The sequence below is a fragment of the Hippoglossus stenolepis genome, chromosome 13 (assembly GCF_022539355.2).
Source record: "Hippoglossus stenolepis isolate QCI-W04-F060 chromosome 13, HSTE1.2, whole genome shotgun sequence".
Classification (NCBI taxonomy): domain Eukaryota; kingdom Metazoa; phylum Chordata; class Actinopteri; order Pleuronectiformes; family Pleuronectidae; genus Hippoglossus; species Hippoglossus stenolepis.
The window spans coordinates 9,131,286-9,153,516 of NC_061495.1; positions in this window are offsets into that span (position 1 = coordinate 9,131,286).

Below are 22,231 nucleotides of genomic sequence, written 5' to 3' on the forward strand. Positions count from 1 at the left end.
CTATCTCAGCTCCGGCAGACTCTGGCTCCAAATGCCCAAGATATGGCGGCTTTCATGTTCTGGATCTAAGCTTCATTTCAAAATATGTGGGAGGAAGAGGAAACGTATCGTCCATCTTTACATACTACAAATATACTTTTACTTGAATGTTGTTTTGCTATTATTTGTTTATTTACACATCTTTTATCCTTTTCTTTTACCATTGCTTTTAAGTGATGTTGTATTATTTGCTTTCTTTGCTTTTACATTTTTTTATCATACAATTTGCTGTATTTGATTTTTAACGACATCATACTAATTTGCTTATCTATAACTTATTATACACAGACCCTGTTTTTTATTGTAAAGATTTGGAGCAGCATTATGTGTTTCTGGGCACTGTATGAAATGCCCAATACCGAAGAGGCAGTGTGAATTTTGAAAATATATAAAAAACTACCTCTTTCTCACATTAACAAGTTATTTCACAGTATCACAGTAATACGTTCACTTCATTTTCCAGGGAAAGTGTAAAACCCGCTAGAGGTTTCGTGCAGAGGCGATGGAAAGGTTCATTAACGAGTTGAAACGAGCAGAAAAGCCCTCTCATGTAAAACAAGCCCTCGGATGTCACGTTGGAAATATCCGGATGATGGCCGTAATTAAGGACTTGGAAATCGCTGGTTATAAAATGAGCTGGCTCGTGATGTCTGGTTGGAGGTGTTGTGTTGCATTTTTTTCCATCAATCTCACCTCCCTCCGAACACTGCGGCTCCCTCCGCCGTTTGTTTAGCTGGATGTTATGTAAATGTGTCGTCACTTTGTTTCTTGTGAGAAAACACTTGACTGATGTTTAAACTCCCCTCTTTAGGATGCAGATTGGCTCGGCGTGCTAGCGGAGATGAAACGTGGACGGTTTCGGATGCGATGTGTGGGCTCGTGTGCAAGTGGGGATTGACAAGAGAGATGCCAACGCTAATGCAACTGAAAAGAACTGATTCATATAGTGGGTTTGATAAATCGATGGTGCGGTGAAACATCTGCTTGTCCTTGGTGAAATCACGTTTTTTCATTCCTTTGAATCATCTGAACCTCGGTGGTTTAGTATTCACACCTGTGGAATACACTCTGTTTCAATGAAAAATAAGATCTTAAGGCTGAAAAGAAAAATACACGGGTGTTGGGCTGTACTTTATCTGCAGTGTAGCCACTCGTCTTGGCCGCAGTGATAAAGCAGTACAGTGACAACAACACGTCAGCCAGGCTCAAGCTCATATTAGTCACCGGGAACCAAAATGGCTGCTGCTAAACGATACAAAACCTCAATCTAATCAAGTATCGACAGAGTAAAAGATGACGCTGGGAGGTGGAGTGACTCTCGGACAAATGTTTAATTTCCTTAGAGATGTAGTCCTGGCGTGTGGCTGTGTGAGCACTTTATTTGACAAACTTCGAAAAAAGTCTCGACCAGGATTGTCGCTCCCAAGAAAAAATCGATGCCACCAGCTCTGCAACGGATTCTTACAATGCTCGGTTTTGAAAAACAAAACAAAGTCTTCCTTCCTGAAATACATCTGCTGCAGTTGCTCTCAGGGCTCCCTGTCAAGTAGCTGTGCGGTGGGCGGGGAGAGCTCTCATGTTCCCTGAGAGAATTGTGCTCGAGTAACTCTGGGTAGTCACAACACCATCATAAGGGAGTTTATGCTCTGTCTTTACGAAACGCTGGGAGCCTCTCGGAGTCGTTAAATCAGTTTGACCATTGTCAACATGAGCATATACGAAAGATATGCATAAATGCACATTTTTATGATATATATCTGAGAAATCAGTGTTTTTAAGTTGCATAATTATCCTATTTATGTAGTAGATGCTTATATCCACCATTGGAATATGCTTGTATTATTGCAGCCTCAGCTTTAAAATCTGAAAGCTTCAACTTAAACTCAACTCGTTTGAAGTGCATTTAAAAGTTTTTAGATTTTTAGTCTCTGCCAGAAAATAATTCTCCAGTTTTCCTGACACTTGTATTTCTCTTATTCAGAGAATGTATTTTGTTTTTGCTCGGGTAAACTTTTATTTCAGGCTAAGTTTGACACCACGGATTTAGTATTGCTAATATGCAAAAACTACTGAATGCAAAAATAAAACAACAACAGTACATTCTCCTCTAAATCAGCCTGTAATTTTGTATTTTGTATTTTGTGCTATGAATAATTTATTAGTAAATGAAAATGTCAAAACAGCAGTTCACTCCTCTCATATTCTTTATATTTGACAGGTTGGTGCATGCAGGGATTCATCTTAACTTGATCAGCAGGGTCTGAAGTTGTCTGCTCTTATTGTAAACTCAAGGTTATAATCCACTTCTTCACTCTGCAGCAATGCACCATTTTTGCTTTCTCCACTGACGATATACAGGTTTACAAACCTGCAATGTAATAATGAAAATGAGAGTGAATTCAGCTTTGACTAAAGTTTAGACAATGTAGATATTATGAGAATATGATGGGATTACTAAAATACTACATACTACACAAAATATAGTATTAAATGTCATATATCAAATAAAGTATTTTAATTACTATACTAAAATATGATAGAAGAAGAGCTTTCATTATAATAATGACATGGAGACAAACTTGACATGTAGAGATGTTGGACTAAATGTAAATCAATAAATCAATCGATCAATCAGACTTTATTTATATAGTAGTTTTCATGCAAAAAAAATATAACACACACACACAAACAAAACATGGGCTGAAAAGAACTAGAAGAAATAAAAACGCTCAGTAAAAACAGGAAATGAGGAAACACTATCTCATCTATCATACAAACACGTGAGAATTTCCTCTTAAAAAACGTATAGTATGAGTGACTTACAGTATGCAGGCTCGAACTACTCTCCCTGTTAGCAACTGAAGTCCATAATCACATTTTAGGAACTGTTTGGTAAATGCCTGAATAATTAATAATATGATCAAATTTAATAAAATGTGGTGTAAATGTAGCCGCGTCCTCTCCTCTGGGTTCTTGAACAAGCTGCTGTCAAAAGCAAACAATACTGTAATATCATGCTTGCTGAGCTGAAGGAGACAGAGAGGCTCTGCAGGCAGTGCAGGGCGAGCTCTGCGCTCGTGGGCTGAGGCTTAATCCACTTTTTGAAGGGGGATCTTGATTCATCATTGTGTTTATTCATTCATCAAGTCCTACACTGACTTTCCTGTCACCTCACAAAACCGTAGCTCCATCTTTCGGTGCCAGGACAGCCTTCACCTGATTTTCCTCCAACCTGTTTCTAATCATGTCTCCATCTGCACCGTGTCATTGTTTTCAAATAGTGAAGCTGCACGCCCAGCGTCGTTCCCATTCTCTGTTCGAAGAGATGTAATTAGGATCCCCTCAAAGAGAAACTGCAGTCAAAGCTGTTGTTGCTAATTAGCAACCACTGTGTTTTGTACATCCCATTATATTTCATGTCACGACTGAAGAAATGAATGAACTATGATCAGGGTTTACTTATGCATGTGGTGGAACTGCCTTGAACTCCACGGAATCAGCCAGTTCGATACTGACTTGCTTATTTACGAGTATAAGGCCACGAAAAGGGCAAAAAAATATCTGAGATTTTGAGAATAAAGTCATAATATTGCAAGAAAAAAGTCATATTATATAAATATAAATACATACATGACTTTTTTCTGTCATAATATTATGAGTTTATTCTTGTAAATCTAATCTCCTTATATATGTATTATTTGCCCAATTTGAGACTTCAATAATAGAGTAAAAATAAGATATTTAATACACGGATTAAAGATTTTGTTGAAAACTTTTAAAGCTACCATAAAACAATTTCAAAACATTTAGATTACATTTTTCATTTTCATTGTTTCCTTATAAAAGCCACTACATCCTTAGGTCGTAAATCTACTGTCTATATACGTATGCAAATCATGAGTCATGAATATAATGTAGTTATAATAGACTGTTTAAGAAATAGAATGAGTTTTGTTATGACTGAATTATAACACAAACGTTTCTCAGGATAAAACAATGGTCTTTTTTAACAATGTGTTTCAGTGGAAAGGAGAATTAAATACTCAATATAATGAATGTCATGATTATATGTTTGTTTTCATCACAGAATGTAGCCTATATAAAGATGGACAACATGCCTTGTAAATGTATGAGTTTGATCTCATCATAATCCGACTTCATTCTCATAAATTCATGACTTTTCTCATAGTCTTACCACTTAAGTTTTAAGTGGCCCGAATACTCAGTCGTACTTATTAGCTACTGGACATCGCATAATTCCATCGATTATAATAACTGACTTCAATAACATATCTGCAGTAGTTGTGCTTCCCCAAGCAAAATACATAGCCCACTGCAGTACGATAGAAAGCAGCAGATACTGTCTTCTGTTTATTTGAAGTTTGCAACAGTGGAATGAAAGTACAGGATTCGCTGGTCTCCTCCCACTACTGTACACCCCTTTTTACTCGCTCCTCTATGCAATCATGCGAGTTATGTAACAAGGTCAGCACACGAGCTCTGCAGGTATTCTGCAAGACTGCAGAGCCGCTGTGTTGTCTGCTATTCATTTAGATAACACAGAATTTCTAAATAGCTCACGATAACAGGAGGTTACATCAGTGTGGCCTGCTCGCTGAGAATCTTATGTTTTATTCAGTGTTGTTTTTGTGGCCACACAATGCGTTTGTCTCGGTGCAAAGATTTGAAACAGTGGTTTCACGTAATCAGAGCTGAGATTAATGCGAATATTTAGGTCTGTTAACATGGAATTATAATGTACACAATTCATAATACAGTTTTATGAGAGATAGCTTAAACCCACCCGATGGCCGCACATCCTGCCTGTGAGTGATACACATCCACTGTTCACCTTTCGATTGGAGTGACTAGAACCCAGAAATAACTTTGCATTCATTACACTGTGGAGGCTGGAAACACACCAGATGTACAGCGTGACTGTACCCCGGCCTGAGGTGTAAATGACAGGGTCCTTGAAGTAATGCAGCTGAGTTAAACTGATGTTACACACCCATGGTAATTTGTTTGAGTTTTCAGTGCAGTTGACTCCTGTGTGTTTGAACTACGCTGCAGGAGAACAAATTTGCAATGACAGCGTAAACTGTATTCAGGAGGTTCAACATTTGAACTCAGGAGCTTGCTGCTGTTACAGGTACGACACACATACTGTATATGATATGGGCAACTGACAGCTCCCCAAGAGTGAAGCCAAATCATAATGGTCGCCTCCTAGTGGTTGGCTACAGTATAGGTCAAGGATGGGACATGGACCAAAATAAAAAGTCAAAGTTCACTATCAATACATTTTTCTCAAAGATGGTTTCTGTCATTTTAAGTAGCTCTTATCTCACTGATGTTTGTTCAAGTGTAGAATTGGTCAGGACCTTGATACTTTAGTGTAAGTTTCACAAATAACAAATACCTACCTCTTCTGTGGAGGTCAACTGTGAGGTTATGGTTGGTTACACCTTTATGATATTCAAAGGTTCATTGTTTCTCAAGGAACAATGAGATTGGTTCAAGATTTGGGATCCAGAAGGAGCTGAACTCTGGCAAACATGGGTCTCCTTGCTGCTTATTTCCTGAAATATGTCTTTTTATGATGTATTTTTTATGCCTCTGCGCTGACGAAAGCCAGTGGCCATATACGTTATGTTTTTGGGTTGTCTGTCCGTCCATTTGTCCCAACGTATGTCCATATGTGTGTGCATCAGTCAGTCGGTCCCTCCCATTCTCGTAAATGCAATATCTCAACAATGCCATGAGATAATTGTTTCATATTTGGTACAAATATGAACTTGGACTTAAGGATAAACTAATTAAGTTTTGTTCACAACCTCAAAAAGCACACTTTTTGCCTTGTGAATTTAATATCTCAGGACCACCTCGAGGAAATTATTTCAAATGTGACGCACATGTTAACTTGGACTCAAGGATTAACTGATTAGATTTTGGTGGTCAAAGTTTAAGGTGTCCTCACAAAACATGTTTTTGTCCTCTTGAATCTCACTTCCACCTTGAGGGAATTTCTTTAAAGTTTGAACAGTTGTCACCTGGACTCAAAGATGAAGTAATTAGATTTCATTGGTCAAAGGTAAAAGTCACTGTGACCTCACATGAATCTGGTAAAAAACATGATGCAGACTGAAAGTGCACTGGTTTGCGGAGGCATACAACTACACTGTGCTATTTCTAATGTTCTAATTAAATTGTGACTTTATTGTGGTAATATTATGACTTTCTGCTCCATTAAGGTTGTACATTATCCATCTCAATAGTACGACCTTTAAGCCACACTGGGATCTCTCAGATTTTAACCTTTAAGAAAAGATGAGAGAATTGACTCCATCAGTCAGTCCTCTGGCTCTGTGACTGTTTAAGTCACAGTGTTGCAGTCATGTGGCTGCGAAGAATCAGATCAGTGAAAGATGCTGAAGTTGTGATGACACTCCTGCAGAGACGCCAGCCTCCAATGTGTCACAACCTATGGTCACAACACAGCTCGGGTGGTGATTAGGGCTCATTTGAATCACTAGCGTGTCTGCGAGTGTCACATCTCATGTACTCACAGATTCAAAAGAATAATAGCTTGCAGGACAACCTGATGAGTGTTTCAGTTCTTTAATTAATTTGTTTACATGAATTTAAAATCTTACTGTGTCACTTTGATCACTTGAACTGCTGTTCCTCTATAGAGGATGAAGAGGATGATCCTTGGAGGATGAAGAAGCACTTGAGCATTCAAACATACATTTTCTGTTTCCCTGAGCTGCAGTCCATTATTTCCAAAACAAATCAGCTATTGTATTTTCCCACCTACACAATTGCATATCAAGAGCAACACAAATAATTTGAACCAAATGTTCTATCCTCAGCGTGGGAACAGTGGTGAAAGCGCGAAACAACCTCGGGTCACACTTGTATAACATGAGAGCGCTGTGCTCATCATTAGTCATTTAAGAGAGACAGCGGGATGGCACGACTTCTCTAATGTCATCATGGCATTATTATTCCCTAATCATTTCCAGCCCTATGGCTTTGTGGTAAAACACACATAATTGGAGCCGGAAGCACAGGTTTCCTTCTGAAGGCCGAGCAATAAAAGACGCAGCTGCACCACCTTCCTTCTGTTGAAGCCTTAAAAGCAGGACCGCATGCACAACTAGTACGCTGGTGTTGCCTGGCAATCACTGATGTGCAAACCCATAAAGTTGGCATGGTTCAGATACCTGTTAATTTAAGCAATAACAAGCACTCAGAGTATTTTAAGTTTTTAGTGGAAGGTCTCGGCACAGTGTTGACTTTACTTAATTTGTTGAGAACTATTTTCAGGCCTGGAATTTGCTGGATTTGGTGCACTAGTGAGTTTTATGGCAGCAGGTCATCTATAACTCTTGTTCTTTAAGGGTCGTGCAGGGGCTCGCACCAATCCCAGCAAATACTAGGCAAGAGACAGGGTACACTCTGTACACATCGTCAGTCCGTCGCAGGGCCGACATAAAGAACCAAACAACCGTCCAAGCTCACATTCACACCTTCTTAGGGTTGCGGGGGGAGCCAATCCCAGCCGACATGGGGCGAGAGGTGTGGTACACTCTGGACTGCTCGCTAGTCCACGACAGGACCAGCGTACAGATCCTTTCACTCTCACATTCAAACCAATACAGATAATTTAGAGACCTAAAAAAATAACCTAAGCTGCTTGTCTTTGGGCTCAAAGGCACAAAGTAATAAACTCTGTGAGGAATTAGCTACAGAGGAAATGCTTGTTAGTCGTAAAAAGTTCATTTTCCCAGGTCCTGACAAGACTTTCACACCTGCACCTCGACCAAAGCAGCAATTTCTGTATGATGGTCTTTTTTTTATAACAGTGCAGCAAAAAGCTGTGAGGAGGAGTTCATGGTGTGAATGTATCTATAGTGTTTGATTCATTCACTGGAGACCAAGGCTTATATATTGTCTCCAACCACAGATAAGGACAACATGACTGGTCCCCAAAAGTGAAGCTAAAGCGTCTCAATCGCCCCCTGGCGGCTGGCTGCAGTATAGCTCCTCCTCCGTGCCTCCTCCATTTAAGTGGATTGGACATTGGACCAAACCAAAAACTTAAAGTTAAAGGTTAAATGGATTTTTTCTCAAAGATGATTTCATAATTTACATATCGTAGAGTTGTATGTTCAAGTATTCATGTTTCTGATGAGTATATTTTTTATTTGATGTTATCGATGTTATCCAAACAGGGTGAAAGGTCAGGATTGACGGCTGAGACTGACTCAAGTCTCACTCCATCTTCCGATAACAACTGCGCAGACTAGCTCCAAATGTGCAAGGTGGTGGCGTTTGTATCTGGGTATTTTGATTGCTTCATTGCTAGATAGTGGGAGGAAGTGGAGACACGTCGTCCATCTTTATATACAGTCGATATCTGCTACTAGAGTCAACTTTGATTTGTTATATGAAGTTCTTTCCGGAGGGTTCAGGCTTCTGTATCCACCCGGTGAACAGAGAAAACTTTGCTCTGTTCACCAGATAATAGTCTGGTATTAATCTTTTTCTTGTGAATTGTGCATTTGGGATGTTTGAGTGCAAAATAAATGACATACATACATGTGCCAAAACTGTATTTTTGGGGTTTTATACTTGCCACATATTATTGGTACATCTGCCTTTTTAAAATAGGTGAAACCAAATATCTCAAATAACTGGGAAATTTTGATTACAGTGTGGTAAGATTCTCATAATGGAACAGCATTTACTCAAATTAGTAATGAGAAAAACCGAATAAGGTATAGTAACTGAAAATAGCTGTTTACTGATAAGAGTTAGTGCTTGTGTCTTACACACATATACACACACACGCAGGAATAGAAACAGACCCAAAAAGTTGCCGTCTAAAAGCCAGTTTCCATTCATCTGCCTCAGGTGCTGAAAAAACTGGTGAGAGGGGAGTGGAGGCAGATTCCAACACACGCACGGAAAAAAACAAGAGATCAGTTAATTTGATTGCCAGCCAACATCTTTGAATCTAATGGTATTGTTTTGCAGCTCATAGTTTGTGCTTGGAGGGTTGCAGCCATGAACGTGATGTGAAATGTTCAGAAGAAGACTGTTCATGCTCGAGCAGCCTTGAGTCTCAACAACACTGGCACAAACAGCGCCAGCACAAAAGCCACAGCTTCCAAAAATTACCAGCTAGCTGAATCACCAGCTTTCTCTCCCAGTGACAACAAGAACCCCAACATTAAAAGCTCCATAATGCAGGGTGATTGCATTCATACATCCTGCATATGCTGCAGAAGCTTGTAGAAGAGATTGTATATTTTTAGATTTAGTTCTTGTTTGCTCAGTTTTTGCTCAGACTTGTAATTATAGTCTGTGGAGTGTGTGCATTTCCACTCAGAGGCAGACGGAGCCTGGATGTTCTCACCGCTGAGACACGAACAATGGGCAATAAATGAATACCGCCCGAGCAAATAAGAATTTGCTTGAACCCTGTAACACGATTCAGAGTTTCACTTAGCTAGCAGGTCTTTCAGGCTGTGGTTAAACAACATGTGCTAACTTGCACACAATGACAATGGAAATGTATAGACAGGGTTTTCCCTCCTATCCTTGATTACAACTTACTTTAAGGCTGATGTGAGTAAAGTTGAACTCGCCACCACCAAAGTGGAAAATCTCACATCTCATCACTGCCAGTTTTAAACATCACTCAAATTCAATGTGTGTAAAGTTATATAGTTCCAGATCTAAATTGAAGAGCAGAAAACACTACTGTTTAATGATTAATTAATTACCATTATTTAAATTATTTACATTCTCAAACATGAACCTGAGTAAAATAAAGTAATCAACATAATAAATCTCATCTTACACTAACATACAATAAGCATGCAGGTGTATCATGTTTTTAATGTCGATTTCATATCAGGGAGGCTTGTTTAGAATGAAGAGAAATCGGGGGGGCGAACCCACAATAGCCAATGAGAGCAAGCTGACCAGGAAGGAATTGTGGCAACAGTGCGAGCGCTTGTTTGCTTGTGTCCTGGTGTTTGTGCAAAACATTACACAAACAGCCGCAACCCCCATGTTTGTTTTTATCCTGAAGTCACGTTGGATCGATGTTGCAGTGAGATCCCAAGTGTCTGGAACCACCACTCTGAGATTAGTTTGTTTAAACGCCAAATGTGTGGTCCTGCGTCTCGACTGGATGTGTGTGTTCTCGTGATGAAAAGATTATAAACCATCTTTGTTCTCCCAGGTAAAATCATTTAGGATTATAAAAAAACTGAAAATCATTTAGTGTGCAGCAGGCATCACACTGTAAAACTCAAGTAAGATTGGAATAAGATGAAAAAGAAGTAGAATTTCTAACAGAAGCCTTAGAGCCATACCACTCAAATGGTTTAAAACCTGTTTGTAGCAACATAAAACTGAACTCCCAGCTATATATATATAGACCATATAAATAATTCATGTAGAAAATAAGACGGATAAAACCATTCCAGGGTCATCAAACACCTTGTGGGGCCATAAATTGTGAAAATGCTCCGAGCTAATTGATCATTTCAACGTTAATGTTAAGGTACGAAAAGCCGCTCTGAGCATTTCAGTCCAAAGACTCACTCTGCATTATAAATACCAGCTTGTATTTCGCATAAGCCAGTAGTGACTGTGTGGGAGGCTTTAACCAATCCTGTGCCACTCTGCCTTATGGACGTGCAGAAGTCACGTCAATTAGTTTGCCTCTCACTGGTGTGTTTGATCATCTTTTAATGGTCCCAAAAAGCTGTGGCACAGTCTTTTTTTAAAGGGCTCCATGTGTCCTTGTGTTTCAGGGCAGCTTCTGAAGCTCAGTCAGACCGTGCAATTATCTTGTGTGTCAGCATAAAAATCCTGGCAGCTTCCGTGTATGAATGAACCCTGGGTATCTTGTGTCTAAGAGCTCTCTTGTCACTCAGATCCTGTAAAGGTCTGTGCCAGATGACACATTACCGCAGATTGCAGTTAGCTTGGCTCCCCCCCCCCCCTACGGTCAAAGCAGCGACACAAATTGCTTCACCTGAGAATCCAGGTTTCACAAATGGGATCGTTGCCGGCTGCTGCCTCACACTAACAATGACCAAGCGCAAACATGTATACCCAAAAGCTCACTTGTGCACAATCACAAACACGAGTTGGAGAAGAGATGAGTCACATCTTTGTTGGTTACTGGGGGAGATGCAGGTAACACGAGTCCAAATCTTCTTCAACAGCAGTGACAATTTTCACTGCCATTAAAAACACTCACACACTCGCTTAATGGCCAAACGAGGGCATCTTCCACCATTGATATTTAAAATTGGCACACAAACACTCGGCTCGGGTTTGAAACGATCGGCCCCGAGAGAGGAGGCTGTGCGTATTTCTCTCTCAACTGCAGGAGAAATAATTATTGTTCAAGCCCATTAACACACACATTGCACCACCTGGCATTCTCTGTTTCTAAATATGGCCACTGGCTCGAGGTTCTTTTTTATTCCCACCGGCTCCATGTTCTCGAGGCTGCCATCGGACACATACTTCCTCTGTATAGAAAAAAAGGCCGAATGTGTTCATCGAAGCCTCTCGCATAATTAGGATGAAGCAAAATCTCAGTTATTCCTGCTCCCTTCATAGCACCAGGACAATTCAGAGGAAAAGTCGGATTGTGTTTTTCACATTTAATTGACACCCTCCAGCAGGAGGCTTGGAAATATCCCAGTGTGGCATCTCAGATTTTAAAGTAACGTGGTTGTAAGCTATGCATCCGGAAGCTGAAAACTGTCTCCCAGTATCAACGCAATGTTGTCGTTTGACTGTGGTTGGAGCAGAGTGGCAGCATGGAGCACTGGTAATGGCAATAATGGCTTTTAAAGTTGGAGAGCCTGCATTTTCTCTGGCTCCAAAACAACGAGCGAGCTGCATTTACATGAAAAATACAGAATTTTCTGCCTGCTGGAGTGGTTCTGCCGTCTTTAGGCCAAAAACAGTCAATAGGCAAGTCCCCGGACTGGCAGCGGCTCTGTGTGTTTGTGTGTGTGTGTGTGTGTGTATGACTACTCTGACAGATTGATTTCCAAATCCACCACCCAAACTATTGTTTCTCTTCTTGTCCTTCAGAAACTCACAGAGTCATATAAGTCAGAACGACACCACCGCCACCACTGTTTCTTTTGTAGAATCTTTCACCTCATTGTTTTGCTTTTCCTTCCCAAAACTGAACTGTTTGCTTCTCTCTCTCTGCTCTCGTGGTTTTCAGAAGCTGAAGGCAGCTGTTATAAGCAAAAATGCTAAAAAAAAAAATCCCCTGACTGCAAGAACTGCAGAAAATGTCTAGAATATTGAGTGTGGACATTCCTACGGAGTTTGCCTTTCATATATAAAGGACATCGCAGGTCATTATCTTGGCCAGACGTGTTCATAACAACAGGAAAATGTTTGGAACATTCAGGCGAGGGGTGGCAGCTGGGTAGGGCATAGGAAGCATAACATAGAGTATCCATTTTGCTAAGGAGATCATGTGTTTTTGTTTAGAGCACATCGACTAAGGTGTTGGCTCTCATCACCGGAAGCTCTCGAATCTCGTTTTCTTTACAAGTTGACATCTTCGTATGTGTCTTCCACGTGTATGGCTCCTCTTTTTCACCCTAAGGTGTTTGTATTCTTCCAGTTTTCGTATTTATATTACCTCTTTACTCATCATCTGTCTTGTGTCACTCACTACATGCTCTGTTTACAGATGGGCTCAAACTGCATTGTCCCGGCATGGTTTTAATTCCCTAAAGAGACCTCTGCTTATCTTGTACCTCCTCCTTCTCCCCAGTCGGCACTGATCTGTAAACAGAGTCTGGGTCATGGTAAAATCGCACCCGTATAATTCTGTCAGTCCACTTTCATTTAGATCATAGGCTATCAAATAATGGAGGCACAGATAACGCCTGGTGAGGAGCAGACCGGCCGGGATCTGGCAGGTAATTTGTTTGCTTTGTTCATTTGAAGCTGCCTCCCTTTTCTGCTTATAGACTCTCAAATAAAATGGTTCTTTTCACTTGAAGCAGGAGCCTTTGTATAACAACCACAAAGCATTGTAATGATGTCACTGAACCCATACGGGATTTTCTTGTGGGTAGTTCTTCATCCTGAATTCCTAAAATTTTCAAGAGGGATGATTTCTTGGTTTATTTTTTTCGAGTGAAATTGGTCTGAACCTACATTTGAAAGTTAATATTGAAGCCAATTTGAATCTGGTCTACGTTGTGTGTTCTTACAATCAAAGCAGAAGATTATTTGAAAATTAAATTGACATGCCCTGCCCATACCCACGACCGCGAAGGAGCAAACCCATCCAGCTTTTCTGTGGTGGTTTGTGTAAGTGGACGTTGCTCCAATTCCCCTGATCGGCCAAGTCAGTAGTACCAGCTGCACAAGGCTTTTATCACATGCATAATCATCGAGGCAGTGCTGCAAGGTTTGTGAAGTAATTGGTTTTTGAAGAACACAAGAACAGCCGAAGGCCAAGAGAGAGTTCATGCAGTCAGACTGCAAAAAAAGAAAAGTGAAAGCCTTGTTGCGACCAGCTGGAAACTAACCAACGCTACTTTGCATTAATTGTATATTGTATAAATCAGTCTCTCTTTCTTTCTCTCTCAAGCAATAAAATCATTGTAATTACATCACTGAAGAATGTGGCAATTTCTCTTTATTATAGACAGAGGGATATACGCGGATGTTAATATCTGTCTTAATCATTATGTAATGCCTCAGCTTTAGTTTGTCCAATCACCATTAAACTAATTTTTCCCACTGTTGATGATGTAGAGAACTAAAAAATTGTGTTTTTTAATCTGCAACAACAAAGTAGGAAGAAACCGTGGAGGAGAAATGACTGAACTCATGGTTAAAGTGAAGTACAAGCTTAATTGTTGATTGAGCGTGTGTGTGTGTGTGTATTTCTACAGGTAACTTTGTGGGACATTGAGGACATTTTGACCGGTCCTCACTTTCTGACTCACTTTTAATGGGCTGTTCGAGGGTTAAGACTTGGTTTTAGGGTTAGAATTAGGTTTAGCTTATAGGGTTTGGGTTCGGCATTTAGTTTTGATGTTAAAGGTTAGGGTAGGGGGTGCAGGTATTACAGTTCTCTTGACATATTATTACATTTTAAGGTTAAAGCATGTTTTAGGGTTAAGTTTAGGTTAAGGTAAGGTTTAGGTTAAGTTTAGGTTAATATTACTGATAGAGTCAGGGTTAGGGTTACACTAAGTCTCCAGGAAAATAATGTAAATCAATGTAATGTCCTCTGAAGTCATGAAGGCACGTCTGTGTGTGTGTGTGTGTGTGTGTGTGTGTGTGTGTGTGTGTGTGTGTGTGTGTGTGTGTGTGTCATCATTTACAAAGACAGCTGGTGTCTTCGAAAGTAAACACAACATTTTTTTTAACTCATTAACTTTCATACAAATACACCAACATGTTGCTGCTGCTTATCTCTGTATTTCTCACCGTTTTTGTTTAAGTGTTAAACATTTTCCCTCGTGTCTAATTTGCAGCTTTCCAGACATGTGGCGGCCGAGCTTGAAGATCTTGTGTGCAAATTATATCTGTGCTTACATGTGTGTGTGTGTGTGTAGCTGTAGGTCCAAGGATTTTGCATTGTACAGCTGCAGAGTGGGTGGTCAAGCTTCCTTTCATTATTATTACAAAGGCTCAGAAAATTGCAGTGATTTTTGCAACTCGCTTCATATCAGCACCAGTAATGGTGCATGAGGGCTCAGAATGCATTTAGGGGCTTGTGTTTGCGGGGGTGTGCGAGCGTGGAACCCTGGTTTAAATTCCTCCTCTGCTGATTTCACGCTGATAAATCTGTTTTACTTCCTGTGGCTACTTTGCGTTTTGTTACATGTGGCTAATAATTGCTAAGCTCACTTTATTTCTGTTCAGTTACATTGAATGTCTCTCTTGAGAGCCTGTTTTCAGTAAATAAATAAAATACAAAATAATTAAATGATGCCTCTGGGGTGGACTGGAGGATATTACCGTATCTGTAAAATGAGGATAAAGCTCACGCTGTACGTTTATACAGCAAATGTTCGAGGTTGGTAGAGGTTAGTTTGTTTTAAAGCAGGCAACTGTTTCCAATTAGTGCAGAAATTTGCATTAATAATACAATAATATAATAGTGTGAAACATAATGTTTCCTTTTTTATTTGTCAGGTTGCATTAGGGGTTTGTATCAATCATGAATGATTTGATTCTTTTCAATAGCTCTGAAGTAAAAAGGGAACTGAGTCACAGGCTACTTGAGCCGTTCCTTTTATTATTATGTCCAAATATACAAGATTTATACAAAATTTATATCGCTTAGAAGAAAATAGGGGGACTTCTACCCCCTGATTTATTACATTGACATGGTATCACCTTGTGTAAAGTTTACTAAGCAGATAATTGACTGTCGCCTCACATCAAGGGACTCCCTGGTTCGAATCCTGGTTTGGCTGGGCTCTTTCGAGTCTGCATGTCATTGGACTGTGGAAGGAAGCCGGAGTACCTGGAAAAAAACCACATACACGTGCAGACTCTGCTCAGAAAGACCAGGAACCTTTCTGCTGTGAGGTGACAGTACAAACCAGCACACCACTGGGCGACTGTTGGGTCTGTTTACAAAAATATTGTACAGCCCTGAGATAGCGTCTGTTCTGATTTGGCACTGTGTAGATAAAAATGACTCTCGTTGAACCGACTCTCAAAATCTAGATTATGCACGGCTGATTGTATCAGTCAGAATTTACAACCATGTATATATGCTGACTCATTGGGAGATAACCCTTCAGTCACTGTCAGAGTCGAGTGAGTGAGAACCCCATGTTGCCAGATTAACCCCCTTAGATGAAAAATACGAGATAACCTCTTCCACAATGTAAAAAAACAGCATAACGACAACAGGCAACTTGATACCTCGGTGCCTTAAAACCTTTTCATTGTCAAAGGGTTAAGGAGCCGAAAGGGAGCGTAGATGAAAACAATGATCGCTCCTCTAAGTCGCCTGGGGATGTACTGAGCTCTGATTATCTTCACGCGCCCAAACTGAGAGTTAGTGTGTATTTCCTTATTCATGCCAGTGCAGGATTATCTCTGCCTGAGTGACTTCCTTCTCTCCTTTCTCCCTCCAGAAGGACCTGTATTCATTTCCGAAGCATCTATTACCCACAGAGAGGGAATGAAACAACCTAGCAATTACAGAGAAAAGGCATCAAAGCCAGAAAGACTTAACTTTCCCCGAGAAAATGGCACATTTACTTTTAATCTTCCAGGCAAATTCAACTGTGCATTGTGACTCTTTTGCATCCAAAACTGGCGGCAGTCCGTCCCAGTCCACCCACTCTCTGATGGGATGTGTTGCCCAGTCGCACCAGCAGCCGTGAATAATGTACCAGTACTTCCAGTGCTCTAAGAGGGACTGATTCACAGTGGTTGTTTTTCTGTGAGTGTATCTGTGCAGTGGGGAAGTTATTAGAGTCACTTTTTTTTTTTTTTTATCAGCTTTTATCAGTGCTTCAATAGAAAAAAGCAGATTCACACATACACTCTGTGGTGTTGGTCTAAATGTCAAGTGAGAGTGCACGGCAGGTAGGGTGGTATTTCATGGTGTCAAAACGAAGCTGAGGGGAGAGAAGGTGCACATACAAATTTCCATCAGCATAATCTGGCAGTTCTGCTTTTTACAAAGGGCAACAAGGACAAACGCTAAAAACACTCAAAAACACCAGTGAATAGCGTGATGACTTTTCATTTTTTAAAATTAGAGTACATTTTCTTTATCTGTCTTAAATGGTACATGTTAGAGTAGTGTGTGTGTGTGTGTGTGTGTGTGTGTGTGTGTGTGCGTGTGCGTGTCTGCCTTGATTGGCAGCTGGAGACAAAGAAAACACCGGAATGGTTTCATTTCTACATAAATCTCTCTCTCTCTCTCTCTCTCTCTCTCTCTCTCTCTCTCTCTCTCTCTCTGCTCTCTCTCTCTCTCTCTAATTGGCCAAACTCGCTGTGTGTTGCAGCAGCAGTGAACACGAGCTGTAGCTGTGTTGACTCGTTCGCTCCAGCACTCGGCTGAGCTCATTAGAAAAACCTCAGTGCAGAATCTTCCGGGTAAACTAAACCATATACAGAACCAGAGGTTGCCTCACTGCTGACTCCACCCCAGCAATATTTAGATTCAATGCATTTAGCAATAAAGGCGGAAAAACAGATTCACTTGACTTTGTGATTTTTACTTATACTGGATTTTTAAGAGCAATTGGATTGAATCAGATTTTTTAAGTGACATGATGTTGGGAAAATGCAGCTATAATAATTATAATACTTCTTAGAAAAAGCAGTGTATCAAACTACAATGTGAAAGAGAATCATCATCCAATCTGCTGCTCACCTCAGCTTTACGGAGCTTTCTCATGACTTTCTGCTCATCCATTCATCTTTGGCAGCAACAGGCAGCTGCTTTGGGCAAAGAGGCTCGACGCTGTGTTCACTCTGGTCACTAACTCTGCCTCTTTGGTGTTGAGCAGGCAGTCGAGCTACAGGCGGAATATGAAAATGTACCACGCGTCTCAACTACCTTCCACTGTACAAAAGCATAAGCAAAAATATCTTGGAGCCAGAGTCTGCGCAGGACGCTGAACATGAGATAAGATAAGAGAAGATATGCTAATCCTTTATTAGTCTCACTGTGGGGAAATTTGTTGAGTTACAGAAGCAAAGGGTATATTGAAAAATACACTCAATATAAGTAATAAATACGTAATAATACAATATAATCAACACAACATATACAAGGTAAACAGCATATATACAGTATAACAGTATTGCTCATGTGTGAAATTGCATGTAAAAGAAAATGATTATTGCACAATAAAATGTATGATACATCAGTGTGATTAAAAACTACCTAAAATGACAGAAACCACTTTTCAATACATTGACTTTTTAGTTTGGTCCCATCCACTAATATGGAGGAGGTGGGGTTTACGACCTATATTGCAGCCAGCCACCAGGGGGCAGTACAGATGATTTGACTTCACTTTTTGAAGTCATATCGTCCGTCTTTATATCCAGTCTTTGAAAGGAGCTTTTAGCAGCTAAGCCACTGTATGTCCAAAGAAAATATAGTTGGTGGATCTGTGGCTTGACAGACGTAATCAGGCACTGAGCATCAACTTCCTGTCAGAGAAAGTGAGACCTCATGTCATCTGTCTGATCCGATCCTCAACGGACTGCTGATTATTTTCCCTGCAGCATGAGGAGGACGAGGCACACGGAGGGAAGGAGCACAGAGCGAGCAGTTGTGTGGTTAAGGCTGTTCTGCCTGTGGAAACCCTGTGGAAACTTGTTGCCATGGATTTGTAGACTCGTGCACCACCAGTTTACTCAGGGAGTTTGGGGTTTTGTGGTCCTGATCACAACTTCTGAGGCGGCCAACATGAGCAGTTTGTGGTTCTGGCTTTACACAGAGGGACGTGTTGGATCTAAAACATGCAAAGTAATTTCGGACAAAAAAAAACATATCTCATACATAATGAAACACAGGAGGAATCGCAGTATGCTCTGTTTTCTATTTAGTGGGTTTGGGGAACTGAGCCTTTCAGTTTCCCTGTCGACACTGGATCACACTTGTGCTGTTTCTCAACTTTTTATGACTATTTCTTATCCCCAAGTTGCCAATGCTGCTGCAATAAGAGATTTTCAAAGAAGACATAGGAACCTTCCTTCTATATTTAGTTGCCAATAAAACAGCACATATACACTTCACATTGTTTTATAATTACAAAAAGCCTCAATAAACATGAATATACAGTTCGCATGTGTCAGAGAGGAAGTCTTATCCCTGCAGAATGCTTCGTCTCTCGGCAAGATTACAATATCATGACTTGATGCTTTTATCTTTTTCTCTCTTACAAAACAAGCAAACATACAGAAAGAACTGAGATGACACAATATACTGGAAAGTATATTGTACCCTCATGGTAAGTCGCTTTGGAGGAGCGTCAGCTAAATGTCATGTAATGCAATGCAAAATGTCTTCTCAAATTCCCTGCGTTTGTTTTTGTGGGGGAATATCTTATTCTCTCTGAATGCAAAGTGTTTATCATTTCAGTTAGCCATAGTTTTTGCTACAGTAGTGGGGGCGGGGCAGTCTGTGGACTAAATTGAACACTTCTTCTCCGTCCTCTGATAACCCACACAACAGATGTTTTTACTTCCCATGAGGAGCATCAAGCTGTGTTTGCAATACTTACTTAAACCAACGGCTCCGCTGAATTCATAGACTTTATAATTGTGCTTGTTATGTCAAAGCAACTTTGGGTGCCCCACACAAACTTGCCTAGTCATAGCTCGGGTGTCTACTTTGAAATGGGCACTGCACAAGTTAATATAAAGATCTAACAAACACTGAAACTGAACTATTCCCCTGTTGAGCTTTATTTCATTCTCTGTTCATCAACCACAACACAACAGTAACCAGAGATTTAAATCCCAACCTGTCAGTATTGATAATAAGGTGTGAAGGGTTGTTGTGTTGTGGGACATGAAAACTTAGTCTTGGCCTGTTTTGCTGTAGCAGTGGTGAAGTAATAATCACACAGATGGTAATATGTGATTAACTTTAAATGATCCAAAGCACAGTAGTGCCAAGCCCTGAGTTTCCAAAGATACCAAAGATGTTGGATGAATTTCTTGAAGAATATGATGATGACGTAACAGTAGCTTCATGTAGCTAAGTGTTAAAAGATGCATATTTTAAGGGTATATGTCCTGGGTGCCCCTGTGAGGTAATCAGGCCTGTACATGGACTTTCACTCCCAAATGTGAATGAGATGCACGGAAGCCTTCTGGTGAGCCAGACGATCTTACAGAAAGGCTCAAACAGATGGAGGAAGCTTTTGTTCACGTGATCGAATATGCCAAAAGGAGGAGATAATGAAATGTGAGTATAGATTGGTTCTCTTCCTCATTCTCTTGTTGCATTTCTGTGGAGGCACAAACCACCACAGTCTCTCTCTGTGTGTGTGTGCGTGCGTGAGTGTGCGTCATCCAGCTATGATGGGAGTTGAGACTGATTTCTGTAACTGCACTGCTGGAGCTCTAACTGACTCTATTTCTCACACTGACTGATCATTTTCTGCTTGTGTGACAGCAGCGGGAGGTCAAACCAAGCGGTGAAGAGGTTCTTATTTTCTTTAGCTTCATCACCCTTAGCTGTGAAGTTGTTTAAAGGAATCCCATGGCGATTTTGACCACTTGTAGAACTATGGAGCGATGCTTTTACAAGTGGGCCTCTTGTTTTGTTTTGCTCCAAAATGGTGTCCCTCACCTACAGATATGCATATTTTCATACAGAATTTGTTCACAGAGATTTTCTTTTTCATCTTCTTCAGTGGAACGTGCTTGCGTCTGCATATTAGTACGATAAAATAAAATGGGAAATACATCATAGTCATTGTCAAAGTTTTTCAAAATCTCCGACACTTGAATCCCAAAAATGCTCCACATCAATTTCAGTTTGCAGCTTACCGCCCAAACACAGAGATGTTAGCGCAAGCAAACCACCGGGACTTTGAAATAAATAGAAACAAAATGAGTTTTCCAGTTGACTGTGACTGGATTCAGGGAAAGCAGCAATGCAAGGCCAACAGATTGGAATGTGCGAGTTCCTCTCTTAAGTCCCCACAAATCCACTTGGTGCTCCGCAGATCTTGACAGAAAAAAATGAATTCACTGTCAGTCTGAAATATAATCAGTACGCAGGAAAACTGAGTGCACCTCCGGTCAATAACAATCGATTACAAATCTATTTAACTTGAAAAAAAGAGAAAGTCGTAGCTATAATGAAAAGGTCATTTTGAAGAATCACTTGCAAAAAATTCAATGCACCCTTCATTAGTGAGATTGCATTGTGTTTTTGTTTTTTATTATTTGGTGTGGATGGTATCAGTCTTACACAAATCTATGAAGGGAAGGGATCTGTTGCTTCCACTCTAAAATGCTCCATGGGTTTTACTTGATTCAAGTCATATCAAGCCTTTACCTTTCATATTTGGTTTTTGCAGCGTGTTTGGGATCATTAATTCCTCTCCTGCCACGCTTCGGTAACCTGGGGGTCATCTTTTTATTGATCTAATACTTGGTTGTACAAACTCAATTTTCACCCGACCACAGAATATGCTGCAAACATCCTTCTGGCTTCTTTTCATGTTCTTTGGCAAAGTTCATTATCGCAGGTTTATGGAGGTTGACTTCATTCATGTCCGTTGCTCGGTCTGAGCTGTTATTAAGACATCAGTGTCCACAGGTAATCCTTGTGCAGGTCACAAGCGCTTACTCATCGGTATTTTAATGAAAGGCTGCATAAATGATGAATTGTGAATGGCGTCCATGGTAGTATTTTTCTTCTTCTACCTCTTCTAACCACTGATGCAACAGTTCATTCTGAGTAGCAGCAGTAGTAGTAGTAACTGATGCTACCGTTACCGTGTGGGACCGTGTTGCTTTACATACAACCAAGGCTAAAATTGAGGGAGCTGGGATATTCATGGCCCATTTTATAACATTGTTAATGCACTTAACCTTAATTGGAAATCACAGATGGAACCACTCTGTTGTGCCTATGGGGAAAGTAGACTATGTGCTGATACCGTTTATGACACACACACACACACAGGAAGTAGTGCTCTGTATCGTGTAAAGAGGAATATGAATTGAATATTCTATTAGCAACTCATGTAAATATGATTGTAGTACCGGTTTATTCAGATTACGGCCCAAAATCAGATTATTAGTTTCCATGTAAATCTGGTCACTGTGGCCGAGGAGCTGCCTGAGCGTGACAGTAACTGGAGAGTGTGATCCACTAAAAGATGATGTTCTGGCAGGGTGGTTGGCCCGGAGCTTAAGGTGAGTGGTTGAGAACCGGCAACACACACTGACAGGAGAAACCGAGCGGGGACGACAGAAAACACATCCCAGGAGCAAAAGGAAATCAGAAAAGAACCAAAAAAATCTCCACAAAAAATCCACAACACACTTCTGCCCATATTTTTGGAGTCTATATAACCTGTTGTTAGATTGTTTGCTGTTTATGATGCTTTAGTTGTGAGCCATCCATTTTTATGATTTTGCACAGGGG